At 39.4% G+C, this 13,237-nt stretch overlaps 1 non-coding gene across 1 annotated transcript; it reads left to right on the top strand.

Moving 5' to 3' along the window:
* The first annotated feature begins 9,428 nt into the window (after positions 1-9,428).
* Positions 9,429-9,726, top strand: LOC149135414 (signal recognition particle RNA). Its single transcript, XR_016242057.1, has one exon.
* The last annotated feature ends 3,511 nt before the right edge of the window (positions 9,727-13,237 follow it).

The following is a 13,237-nucleotide window of genomic DNA, read 5'->3' on the forward strand; positions in this document are numbered from 1 at the left end:
TATGTATATGCATACAAACCATATATATCCATCTTAATATAAACATTCCTGCTATCAGAATAGTGCGTACACATACACATACAGAAACTTACATAGGTGTGTGTATGTGTTCACAAATGCAGTCATGCATACATTCACACAAACACGTTGATATATGCAAATATCTTCTACAATTGTACTGTCACACTTCTCTTTCAATAATTATTTCGATTCCATATCCGTTATTTTCGGCTTTTCTCCTCTCTTCTCTAATTTTTAAATTTCAGACACACACACACACTGCAACTTTGCCTCTTCTTACGTAAATGCAACCTCTTCCTAAATTGTTTCTAGGCATCTATCTCTTTCGTTCTTACCACACTCTAACGTTAGCTTTGTTACTTTCTACCAGTCATCATCTCTCTATTGCTTTATTTGGCTCTCTCTCACTTTTTTTACTAGTTCTTTTTCTTTTACTTATTTTGTAGTTCTTTTTTACTGTCTGCCCCTCTTTCATTACTCCCTATCTCTCTCATGTACATAAAGAAAGAAACAATATAATCTAGGCACAGCGCCACTTGGGAGAAAGCGGTGTATAGTCGATTAAAATGATTCAAATAACGCCATCGATTTTATAATAATGAAAGGCAAAGTTAAACTCACTGCAAAGGGAGATAAGTTATCTCCCTTTGAGATAATTTTTTTTGTTATTTTTTTGCTTTCGTTTTTCTTTTTTGCTGTCTGTGATAATTGTTATAAGGAAAATATAATGAAAATGTTTCATTCAGTCTTTGTTTTTGCCTCAGATCCTAATTAAATATATTGTCCTCACGATATATAACTGTCACGGTACTTAAGTTGCCGTGTGGATGTTATTGTCTGTGTCAGTCTGTGCATGGTCAAGTTAAAAATGTCACGATAAAAACCTGGCAATTTTTATGTTGTGCGATTTTATAAGCTTGAGATATAGACTTCAGCGAGTTTAAAAATTTTTTCCAGAGGCGGTACTTAGTTCTTATGTCCCTTTTTCAGGGCTTTGAAGACCCTTGATGAGTTGGGATGGGGGTAAGTAACCTTAGGGCCAAGATCAAGCTTGAATGTTTGCAACAGGCTGGACTCTGCCAAAGACACCCAAAGGCAAGATACATGCCATAGATACAAACCATAGTTAGAGAGAAAGAGGTGGTAGGTAAGTAAAAAAAAAACCTTACAAATATTATCATACCAAATCAGTTTACAGAATCACCAACTACAAGAGATGTTTCAACTTCAGAACAACCAAGCTGCTAAAGAAAAAAAAAGGGGTATTTTTAAATAAATGATACAATTTTTTGTTTTGTTTTCAGTATTAAATTTTTACAAAAGTTTCTATTTTGTGTCATATTCTTCTTCTTTTATAGTTCCACTTACATCTAAGAAGTTTTATAGTAATTTAGCGATGTGGTTAAATAAATGGAATGTGTCTAAATCCCTGGTAATATTATGTCTTCTGATTAACATGAGTCCAGATGCATATCAGGAAGAAAATACAAAGTCAAGTTAGAGTTGACTGCACTGCAACATTTATTTCCAACACTAAAGTGAAATACATCAACATACACAACAAGTATAACTCTGTCAAAAACATTACATTGTTTCAAAATGTTTCTTTAAGTTAAAGATAAATGTTGGATAAAATGCAAAGCATAGCGTCAAAGATTCTGGTTATAAATCTCTCCGCGCTGAAGCTACAAACTGGTATAAACTGCTTTCATGCTGAAGATCAAAACTTGCTTGTAACAAACTCACCTCCCTAAAGAATTAGCTGGAAATAAGGGTCCTTTAAATAGCTGATGTTGAGACATTTGGCTAGTCTATCATGTTAAGGGATGGACAGTGTGTGTAAAGCTAAATGGACTTGACCATCATGTTATGGGCCAAAAGCAAAGGGGCACAACATGGATAGCTAAAGGTAAAGAATGAACATGCTTCTGCTACAGGAATATTAAATCAACAACCAATAGTTAACCAGTAATTTATTTCATCAGTCCTGGAAAAATGAAAGGACAATGTTAACTTCACTGTAGTTTCAACACCAAGTGTAAAAGATTATAACTAAGTACTGCAGGCATTTTGTCTGATGCCCTTATGAGTCTTATTAATTCATTGCCTTCTGATTTTATAGCTATGGTGCGATGGAGGAAGAAGACAACAAGAAGCAAAAGGACAGAATGAAGCGTTGGACCTTACCTTGCCGACCGCAGCGGGGTACACGATCGCTCCTAATCAGAACACGTCTTTCTCATAACATCACTGTTTTCTCACTGGCCCCACATGCTAGCCTTCGACCGCGTGTCGCCGACTTCCGATCTGACCCTTCCGGTCTGGCTTCACCTCTGTTTGCCTCACCCCTCTCCACCACAACACATAGCTCGTCACAGCCCAAACACCACAATAGCTACTGGCAGTTAAACTATTTCTATCTGATGCAAATATCTGCCTGGGAAGCTACAATAGTTTAATGCTTAGAATCCATAAAACTAATGACTTTAAAAATATGTCAATGTATTCAAATAAAGATGTTAGGAGTAAGAAAAACATTCATATCTTTATAGTTTGCCAGGTGTTTTCCTGTTTGAAATGTAAATTGTCCTCAAGGCTAGGTGTCGTATATTTGAATAAATAATTAAAATCCTAATTTGGGTAACTTCAATGTTGAAAGGATTAAGCGTGTAACTACACTGTTTTGAATCAAGTTGAATGAGAACACAATTATCAAAGGACTCAAAAGCCTGAAAACTTCAAAGCAAAGGGATTTAGATGCAGGCATGGCTGTATGCTGACGAAGTTCATGTAATTTTAGGTTCAATCCCATTGCATAGTACATTGGGCAAGTATCTTCTACCATAGCCTTGGTTCAACCAAAGCTTTGTTTATGAAATATGGTAGGCAGAAATTATGGAGAAGCCTGCTTTAAGAGGCAAAATTAATGCATTGTTCAGTTTGATACGACTACTTTGGCTTGTTGCACTTTAGCAAAGTGTCACTCAAGCATTTGGGTTGGATCCCTGGTTTGAGAATAATTTCCTCTGGACAAACAAAATCCTTGCAAGTGGATTTAGTAGATGGAAACTGGAAGAAGTCAATTGTGTGTGTGTAATCACATCATCGTTTAATGATCGTTTTCCATGCCAGCATGGATTAGATGGTTTGACTGGAGCAGTCCAGACTCCAATTGTTTGTTGTGGCATTGTTTCTACAGTTGGATGCCCTTCCTAATGCCAACCACTTTACAGAGTGTGCTGGGTGCCTTTTATGCACCCCCACACACACATATATAGATAGATATGTATGTATGTGTGTGAAATTACAATAAACACGAATGTATATTGTTAGTTTCTGCATAAATTTCACCATTGTTGCTGTTTAGAACTCCAATTGCACTCGGAACATTCAATGCAGAGTTCCAAACAGTCACAATGGTGAAACATATACTCTTTTACTCTTTTACTTGTTTCAGTCTTTTGACTGTGGCCATGCTGGAGCACTGCCTTTAGTCGAGCAAATCGACCCCAGGACTTATTCTTTGGAAGCCTAGTACTTATTCTTTCGGTCTCTTTTGCCGAATCGCTAAGTTACAGGGACATAAACACACCAGCATCGGTTGTCAAGCGATGTTGGGGGGACAAACACAGACATACAAACACATACACACATACATATATATATATATATATATATACGACAGGCTTCTTTCAGTTTCCGTCTACCAAATCCACTCACAAGGCATTGGTCGGCCCGAGGCTATAGTAGAAGACACTTGCCCAAGATGCCACGCAGTGGGACTGAACCCAGGACCATGTGGTTGGTAAGCAAGCTACTTACCACACAGCCACTCCTACACCTATGTAGGAACTAATAATGCAAACTCGTGTTTATTGCAATTTCTCTTACGTTTGCTCTGTATATCATCACTAGTAATATTACTAAGTATAGTAGTCACTTAACCACTGTACTGGAGGCAGACTGGGTGATGGTAGTCTACGGGAAGCTCCAAACTTAGCAGCAGAAGTCATACATCCATTTCTAAACACAAGATACACTATATATTATCATCAATAGTTAACATCTATTTTCCATGCTAGCATGGGTTGGATGGCTTGACAAAAACTGGCAAGGCCAGGAGCTGCACCAGGTTCTAGTGTGCTTTAGCTTGGTTTCTACAGCTGGATGTCCTTACTAATGCGAACCACTTTACAGAGTGTACTGAGTGCTTTTTACATAACACCATCACCAGTACTTTTTATTATATATATCATCATCATCGTTCAACGTCCGCTTTCCATGCTAGCATGGGTTGGACAATTTGACTGAGGACTGGTGAAACCAGATGGCTTCACCAGGCTCCAATCTGATTTGGCAGAGTTTCTACAGGTGGATGCCCTTCCTAACGCCAACCACTCCAAGAATGTAGTGGGTGCTTTTACATGCCACCGACACGAAGGCCAGTCAGGCGGTACTGGCAACGACCATGCTCAAAATGGTGTATTTTACGTGCCACCCGCACAAGAGCCAGTCCAGGGGCACTGGCAACGATCTTGCTCGAAAGTCCTTACACATGCCATGGGCACAAGTGCCGTGTGTGTACCTTTGGGCATCATGTAAACAAGATCGTCTCTTTCCAAACTTCCCAGGAAAACGTGTTTGGTCATAGAAAATCTTCCTCAACAAATTCCGTTTGACTCATGCAAGCATGAAGAAGTGGACATTAAATGGTGATTGAGAAACTGTAATGCATTTGACCTTTCCAAAGGTATTAGTTGCATACCTGAAGTGAAACAGCTTTAACTAGGGATAAAAATCTGATCAAAGATTCTCAGCTTGCTAGGAGGAGGACAGCACAAAAACCTGGTAAATGACTAATATATTTGAAGGCTAGCAACATCAATTGTAGTAGAGTTTTTTGTTGTTTAGTTTCAGATCAGCTCCCAATAATTAATAAATTGTCACTATGATTACAACATACATCTCTCAGGCATTGCATATCTAGGACTACATTATCTAATGTGGCCCTCCCTTTTCAAGATGGTAGGGTGTAATTCGTGGGAAATTTTGCAGCAATTTCTAGCAGTTTGAGTGACCACGTAAAGACTCACTTGTTGGCTCTGGACATAATAGTACAGCAATGTTTGTCACTATCCATGATTACTTGATATAGAAGAAATGACAACGAGGACCTGACTAATTCTTACAGTGTCAAGTACTACAATATATAATGTTGTGGTGGAAGTGGGGGGGGGGGGAGATAATGTCACAATGGCGAGTGAGAAGAAAAGTTTCCCTCGAGACATGAAGAAGAGGGGTCGTGACAATGTATTAACAATTGAACAATCTGCTGGCGGTACCCAATTGTAAGTCGAGTTAAGAACTTTATTTTCATGTCTTCAAATCACAAGCTATTTTGGCACAGTCTTACCAGCTGTGAGGATACGTCCAAGAAGTGGATTTTTTAATATTTTTCTGTTGCTCTTGTTCTTTTTTTTTTTTTTTTTTGCCATGGCCACAAAAATCAGAATCAGTAGTGATGTATTGAGACTGTTCACTGGGGAAGGTGATGTGGTAGCCTGGATAAAGAAGGTGAGGCTCCTGGTGAAGCTTCAGGGAAAAGATGTGGCTAACCTTATGCAGTTGCATTTAGAAGGCAGTGCACTGAACGTCTACCTGGAAATGGATGAGGTGCAAGAGAAAGCGGAAAAAATTGAAGAGCGGCTGAAGGACACATGCATGGAGGGGGCTTTTAAAGCTTACAGCAAGTTCAGAAGAGTGAGATAAATCGGCAAGCAGATAGACGATTACATGAGCAAGATTAGGAGGTTGGTGGGCCTTGCAAGGTTTACTGGAGAAGCTGAAAAATGTTCAAAAAGCGGAGCACAGGGCACTTCTTCAGTGGGAAAGGGGGCAGGGTGACTGTGATCAGTACTCTAAATAATGTCTCCATGGATGGAACGCCATGTCACGTCCTGGATATTCAAAGGGTGATGACGAAGGGGAGGGGGGAAAGGTAGCCGTGTGACCCTATGAAGATCTCAAAGGGAACATTGCACCTCCAGGCGGATGGATGATTATGTGAACAGAACAGGGGAGCAATGACATTTAGATCAGGGCAGAGATGTTACCTGAGAAGAAAAGCTTCCCTCTTTTTTCATGCCGTGAATGATAAAGGCGAGACGGGATGAAGAGAGGTCATGACAACACGTTAACAACTGAACTATCTGCTGGCAGTACCCAATCGCAAGTTGAGGTAAGAACTTTATTTTTGTGGCTTCAAATCACAAATGCCAAAGCATTATTTATTATGAATAACATGCCACTGTTAAGCAGCATGAGTGATACAATTTCTATAGAGGTTGATTTTGTCTTCCATTCTTCCGGGGTTGATAAATAAAGTACCAGTTTAGGTGATGAAGCAGCAAAATGATAAGAACTTCGAATGAAATGTTTTGTTTATTAGTTCCAGCTCTTTATATTTTCATTTTGAATTCTACCCTGGCTTACTTTCATGGTAGCTTTAATATGTCACCTGGTTTAATGCTATAACCTGGCTCATTTGGTTCCTTCAGTAAAATTCCATCTGCTGCGAGCATTCAGTTAGGTCTCCACCTTGAGAATAAGTGCCTCCCTTATTTTCCACCTGTCATGGAGGTCCTGAAAAGCATCATAAGCATTGCTTCCCTCCCACCCCACCCTCTTGACTAACCAATTAAAAAAAAAAAAGGACAATATTTCTATCTGGAAAGAATTTAAAACTCTACAGCCAACTTGATAGCGCTTATGCTTAATGTGCAGAAAAGAAGTACAATATTTGATGGCATAAAAGACACAGGTATGTTAGGCACACCCCAATTTCAGCAGCACATATTTGGAAAAAGTTTTTAGTGCACTAAAAGCTTATGGGAGACCCAATTTGCATATTTTTGTATATCCAGGGAAAAACATGTAAAAATGATGCTAGTGATATAAATGATTATTCACTCTGCATTTAGATTCAGTTTGAAATCATTGCTAAGGAAATATAATATTGAATAAGTATTACTGTTTATGCAAAAGATCCCTTAACTTCTTTTATGAAGTAAACTAATCAAGATTTAGACCAAGGAAATAACCTTGATGTGATTGTTCAAAGAATATTTTAGAAGATATAAGAGCAGTGAGTTGGCAGAATTATAAGCATACCAGGCAAAATGCATAGCAGTATCTCATTGTTCTGAGTTCAAATTGTGCTGAGGTCGACTTTGCATTTCATCCTTTCAAGGTCAATAAAATAAATACAATTGAGCTGTAGACAAAGGAACTGGAAAATGGTTAGTCCTAGGCTTGGGAGAGGGTGATGCAGTGGTATGCAACAGATTACTTTTTTGAGAAGAGAGGGTGTTGTATTGGTGGTAGAAGGAAAGAAATCCTGTGTGGATTAGAGGTTGAAATACATTTGTGACTCAATATCAGTCAAGTGGTCTACTCTTGGGCACAGTCTAATATTTGTAGGTGAAACAACAACAGCACCATCTCAGGAGCTTCTTCTACAGTTGTTGATCAGTTAAGAACATAATAGTGGGGCCCAGAATTAGTAACAATTTCTGTGTGTGTGTGTGTGAGTAATTAACTGTATGTTGTCGATGAGGAGGGAGTGTAGAGACTATATCTGTTAAGAATTAGCAACCAAATCTTCCTCAGATCGCATCCTTCTGTTTTGAAAAAGGAAGGACATATTGGTTAACATAGTCTTGCTGTGTAGAATAAAGAATGGAGAATAAAGGCGGAGAACTGGCAGAAACGTTAGCACGCCCAGCGAAATGCTAAGCGGCATTTCATCTGCCGTTACGTTCTGAGTTCAAATTCCGCCAAGGTCGACTTTGCCTTTCATCCTTTCGGGGTCAATTAAATAAGTACCAGTTACTCACTGGGGTCGATGTAATCGACTTAATCCGTTTGTCTGTACTTGTTTGTCCCCTCTATGTTTAGCCCCTTGTAGGCAATAAAGAAATAAGAATAAAGAATGGAAGAGTCAGACCTGGAACACATGTCATCATAGGCGGTGTCATTTTGGGACATGACACACTAAGCAGTTGGCTGGGCCCCATGAGTATAGCAACTGACTTTTGTCTGGTTTCATGTGCTTGCTTGATGAGGCTGGGGTCATTCCAGGTTAGTGGTCCAGAGGTATCATCATGCATAGAGCTGACCAGGTCCATCAGTGCTCTCCATTGCTGGTGGTCCTGTGCCAGCTCCTCTGCATCCTCCACGGTAATGTCAAGCCTCTGGAGATCTTCCCAAATCATGTGCAGCCACCTGGGGTGGGGGACTGAAACAAGGCCTCTTCCAGTCTGCAGCTGCTGCGTTAAATGACAGTAAAGCCCTAGTAGGAAGATCTAGTGGGAGACGGAGGACATGTCTATACCAGCGCAGGTGACGGATAACTATGAGGTGGGACTCCCGTGGGAGGCTGTCGGCTGATGCGTACACGTGTGCTGTTCTTCGTTGGAAACATGATGGTACCTTCTGATGTTCTAGATAGTTCTCAGGGCTCTACTATCAAAGCCAGCGATCCTCTTTGTCTGGATCTTCGAGAGGAGCCACGTTTCTGCTCCATACAGGCGAATGGAGAGGACTGGTGCATTGTAGATGCAGAGCCTTGTATTCTGAGAGATAGAGCAGTGGCACCAAAGGAGCTTCCATAGAGAGTGCATGACCCCAGCGGCCAGACCACATCTGCGGTTGATCTCCGGGATCAGATCTCCAGTGTTGGTTACTATGGAGCTCAGGTAGGCGAAGGAGCTGACGACGTCGGGGCCAGTATGGAGAAGGGGAGTATGGAGAGGGTGTTCAACATGCATCAGTTTGGTCTTCGCCCAACTCACCCGAAGGCCAAGCTTTGCTGATTTTCCCCTGTAAATGGTCAGTGCTTCCCTGAGCTGGTCGATCGAGGGTATCGTAGAAGACCGACTATCAGGACTCCCATACTCAATATCGTCTGCATACCCCAGAGAGTGTAGGAGTCCAATTCTAAGTTGTGTATGCGGTGGTTTGCTGTCAGTGAATAAATACTATAGGCCTCAGTGCATTGACTTGCACAAGGGCATATAATGCTGCTAAGACTTCCCTGAATATAGGTCGATCAATGTAGACAATAAATGTAAACTCTCCTCAACTTATTCTTATTTGAATTTGTTAGAGTGAATATATGAGTTACGTCCCTTGCGGTACAAAATGGCGTGTATTCTCGGAAGAATTTGTTTACAAAACGCTATATTTAAAAATAAAACAGTTATCCTTTTTTCATACGTATTTATATCGTATATGCATAAATAAATTAAAAAATAAATTCAGTTCAAAATAATATATAATTACATTTGAATTTAAATTAAATTTCATGATAGTTAGATATAAGTATCTAAATTTTACACCTTATAATCGCTGGGAGTTGTGGCGTGCTCCTGTAATCCAGCTACTCGGAAGCTTGGTTGGTTGGCCGGTTTGAGGATGGGAGTTCTGGTAGTCGGTCTTCTATGGCGATCGGGTGTCCGCGCTAAGCTCGGCATCAATATGGTGCTGGAGAGGGAGCTCAACAGTACCAGGTTGTCTAAGGAGGGTCGCTTCGGCCCAGGGCGGAAACGCAGCAGGCAAAAGGCCCCGTGTCGAGCAGTAGTGGGATCGTGCCTGTGAATAGTTGTCGGTTGGCAGCCTGTTCGATACAACTGAACACCAATCTTTTTTTTTTTTTTTTCCATTTTAAATTTTATTCGGATAATTCTAAGCAGCGGTAGTAATTTACGACCCAAGTACCTATCTATGTTCCGAGTTCGAATCCTGCTGATGTACAGGCAACATCAAACTGCATAAGCATCTCCTTCTCGTTTCTTTTTTCTTTTTTAAAGATAGTCGGCTATGATTTTAGGGAAATTTGGGCTTTATTTTTGGCTGATCAAGTGATCACACACACGCACACACACATACGTACACACACACACACACACACATACACACAATCTCTCTCTAAAGAACATTTACAACTAAATTTCATTACTAAATCTTTAACGATTTGCATTAATATACATGTTTTTGCCCCTTCCGTTTTTCACCTCTCCAAAGCAATGTAATGAGTACCTGTCATGCATTGAGATCGATATTAGCAACTGTTTCCTCGAACTTTTCGTCATGTACCAATATTAAAAATTCATTATAATCAAAGCGGTGTATGGTAAGATCGATATAGTTGAAGACAAAAATACGTCACGGTATTTACTTATGTACTTTGACGTTCTGAGCTGAAAGATAGCCGAAGGGGATTTAGCTTTTAAATATGTAAGACCGACAAAATAAACTAACTGTCAAATATTATTCATCATCAATGTAGAAGTACCTTAAAATGATTATTGGACGGAATTCTGCTTTAAGCATCCCACATAACCCTTCATAACTTTTCTATTTTTGGCAATTTTCAGAAAATTTTTGCGAATCTGTGTTTTACACACGGTGATTCATATGATGTTTTTCAATATTTTTCTACCACTAAACACATTTAAGAGTCTATTGCTGGAATTTAAGCCAAAAATTCGGACCGTCCGTATTTTAAATTCTGATTTGAAAAATAAATTGCAAAATTAAAAAAGATTTTTTTTTTAATTTCGAAAAATTAAAAAAAGAATTGTTTTTTCACAGTCGTATGAATTCCCGTGTGTAGGATACGAATTCGTAAAATTTTCGGAAAATTCCAAAAAAAAAAAAAAAAAGTTATGAGGGGGTACAGTAATCAGTTGCCATATCGCGGTTCACGTATCGCGCCCACAGTACATCACGGATTTTTCTGGCTAATATATGTAAATTTACATCGCGTGTTTCTGCGGCCGATAAATATTTATATTGCTTTAGATTTTACTTATTTCTGTGGTAAAATAAGCATTTTCACGCCTAAAAATTAATGAATTAACAAATAGAAATACAGTACAGTACTGCGCTGTATAACATATTAACTAAAATATATTAAAAGAAAATACGGGATCTTTTTTAAAACGGGGGCCACATTTTTCATTAACGAAACACTTTGAAACTTGGAACACTGGTAGAATGTGTCATATAAAACATCTTTTTCTCTTAGTCTTCTTTAAAAAAAAAGAAATCCCTAAGTTATTCCATGTTAAAGTTGTATTTCTGTAATTTCAACCAATCACTGACGTTCATTCAGCCGATATACATTAAGTGCCGACTACATAAACAAACGATTCTGAAACAATTCTATCGGTGATAGGGTTAGGGTTAGGGTTAGGGTAAAACAGCAAATTTAAAAAGAAAAAAGCAAATAAAACGAAGAAAGAAAAAAAGAAAATGAAAAAAGCAAATTTAAAATGAAAAAAGCAAATGAAACGAAGCTATGGCTTAATCAGCCAAAGGAGTAAATATAAACAACTGAATACTTGTCAGTGATTGGTTGAAATTATCGAAATAAGACAATTTTTTACATGAAATAAATTCGAATACAAAAATATTTTTCTGTTCTATAACACAAAATAGATAAGTATACGAAGTTTGAAAGTCTTTCGGTACCAAAAACTCTACGTAAAACATTAATGAAAAATGTGGTCCCCGTTTTAAAAAAGATCCAAAATACGTAGTGTACCATAGATGAGTAAACAAAGAACCACAAACACTGTATAGAAAACGAAACTCGGAGCAAAATAAATATATACAAACTACAAAAATAATTAAAAATAAATAAACAATACAGTACTGTTTCCACTTGCGGATTTTCACCTATCGCGCGGGGCCGGGGACGGGTTGGAACGTAACATCCACGATAGTCAAGGGATTAGTGTATATGGGGTGCTTAAATTCCATATATACAAAATTCCGCCGATTATTGTTAACGATTTTCACACCAAGTCAGTGGGGTATACTTACACTAGTCTGCTGCCACCCGACTAGGATCCTTCTGATTTGACGGGCAACACTTTTCATTTATGTTAAGAAGGCTAAGAGAAAAAGTTGTTTTGTATGACACATTCTACCAGTATCCCAAGTTTGAAAGTGTTTCGTTAAGAAAACAAATGTTGCCCGTCAAATCAGAAAGATCCCCACATTCTTTTATTCTTTTACTTGTTTCAGTCGTTTGACTGCGGCCAAGCTGGAGCACCGCCTTAAAGGGTCTTTTTTTTAGTTGAAGAAATCACCCGCAGGACTTATACTTTGTAAACCTAGTATTCATTCTATCAGTATCTATTGCTGAACCGCTAATTGACGGGAATGTAAACACACCAACGTCGGTTGTCAAGCGACGCTGTGGGGACAAACACAGAGACACACACACACATAAATACACATGCACACACACACACGTACATACATACATACATACATACATACATACATACATACATACATACATACATACATGCATGATGGCTGCTCCCTCGTTATCGAGTATGGCCATTGCATGAAGCTTAACTTAACGGTGCTGTGATCGAATGTGACTTTTTAGCCCAGCCAAAGATCTACAATGTCTTGCACAGAGTTGGCATCCAAAACCTTTCCTGGCAATAGCTGGCTGTTGTTGTAATTGGGCTCCATGTACCTTTGCGTGTCGTTTAAGTCCTCCTGCTGAATCACACTCCCTTCCACATGCCCGACAGACATGATTAGTATGCTGTGTAGCATCATCACCATCGGCCTGGTGGTCAATCATCGGTCTCGCTTTATGACTACGAAGATGACTCATGAGTCCAGCTTTACTGAGGCAGGGTCTTGCACAGACACTGCATGTCAGCATCATAGGAAGACCCTTGCCATCTGGAAGTGCAACAACAATGCCCTTCCTGACATCCCTCCTTAATTTCTCATGTGCAATTCGTGGTTTCTCAAGAGTAGTTGTCCCCTCATGCACAATCCTTCTCCACCTGCCACGGTCAGTAGCTATGCCTTCCCATGTGTTAGGAGAGATGTTGGCATCTCTCAAGGAAACCTTCAGCAAGTCTTTATATCTCTTCTTTGGTTTATATGGAGGTCGTTCTCCTTTAGCTAACTCTCCACAAAAGAGTTGTTTTGGCATCCTTGAATCTTTCATCCTGACCAGATGACCACTCCATATGAGCCTTTGCTTCAACACAAGAGCTTCTACACTTTCACACCGAGAGCTTTCCAATATCTCAAGATCACTGATGCGGTCCTCCCACTTGATGCCACAGATCCGTCTGAGACACATCTGATGGAAACGTTCCAGTTGTTTAAGGTG

The sequence above is a fragment of the Octopus bimaculoides genome, chromosome 5, assembly GCF_046866305.1.
Source record: "Octopus bimaculoides isolate indiv1 chromosome 5, ASM4686630v1, whole genome shotgun sequence".
Lineage (NCBI taxonomy): Eukaryota > Metazoa > Mollusca > Cephalopoda > Octopoda > Octopodidae > Octopus > Octopus bimaculoides.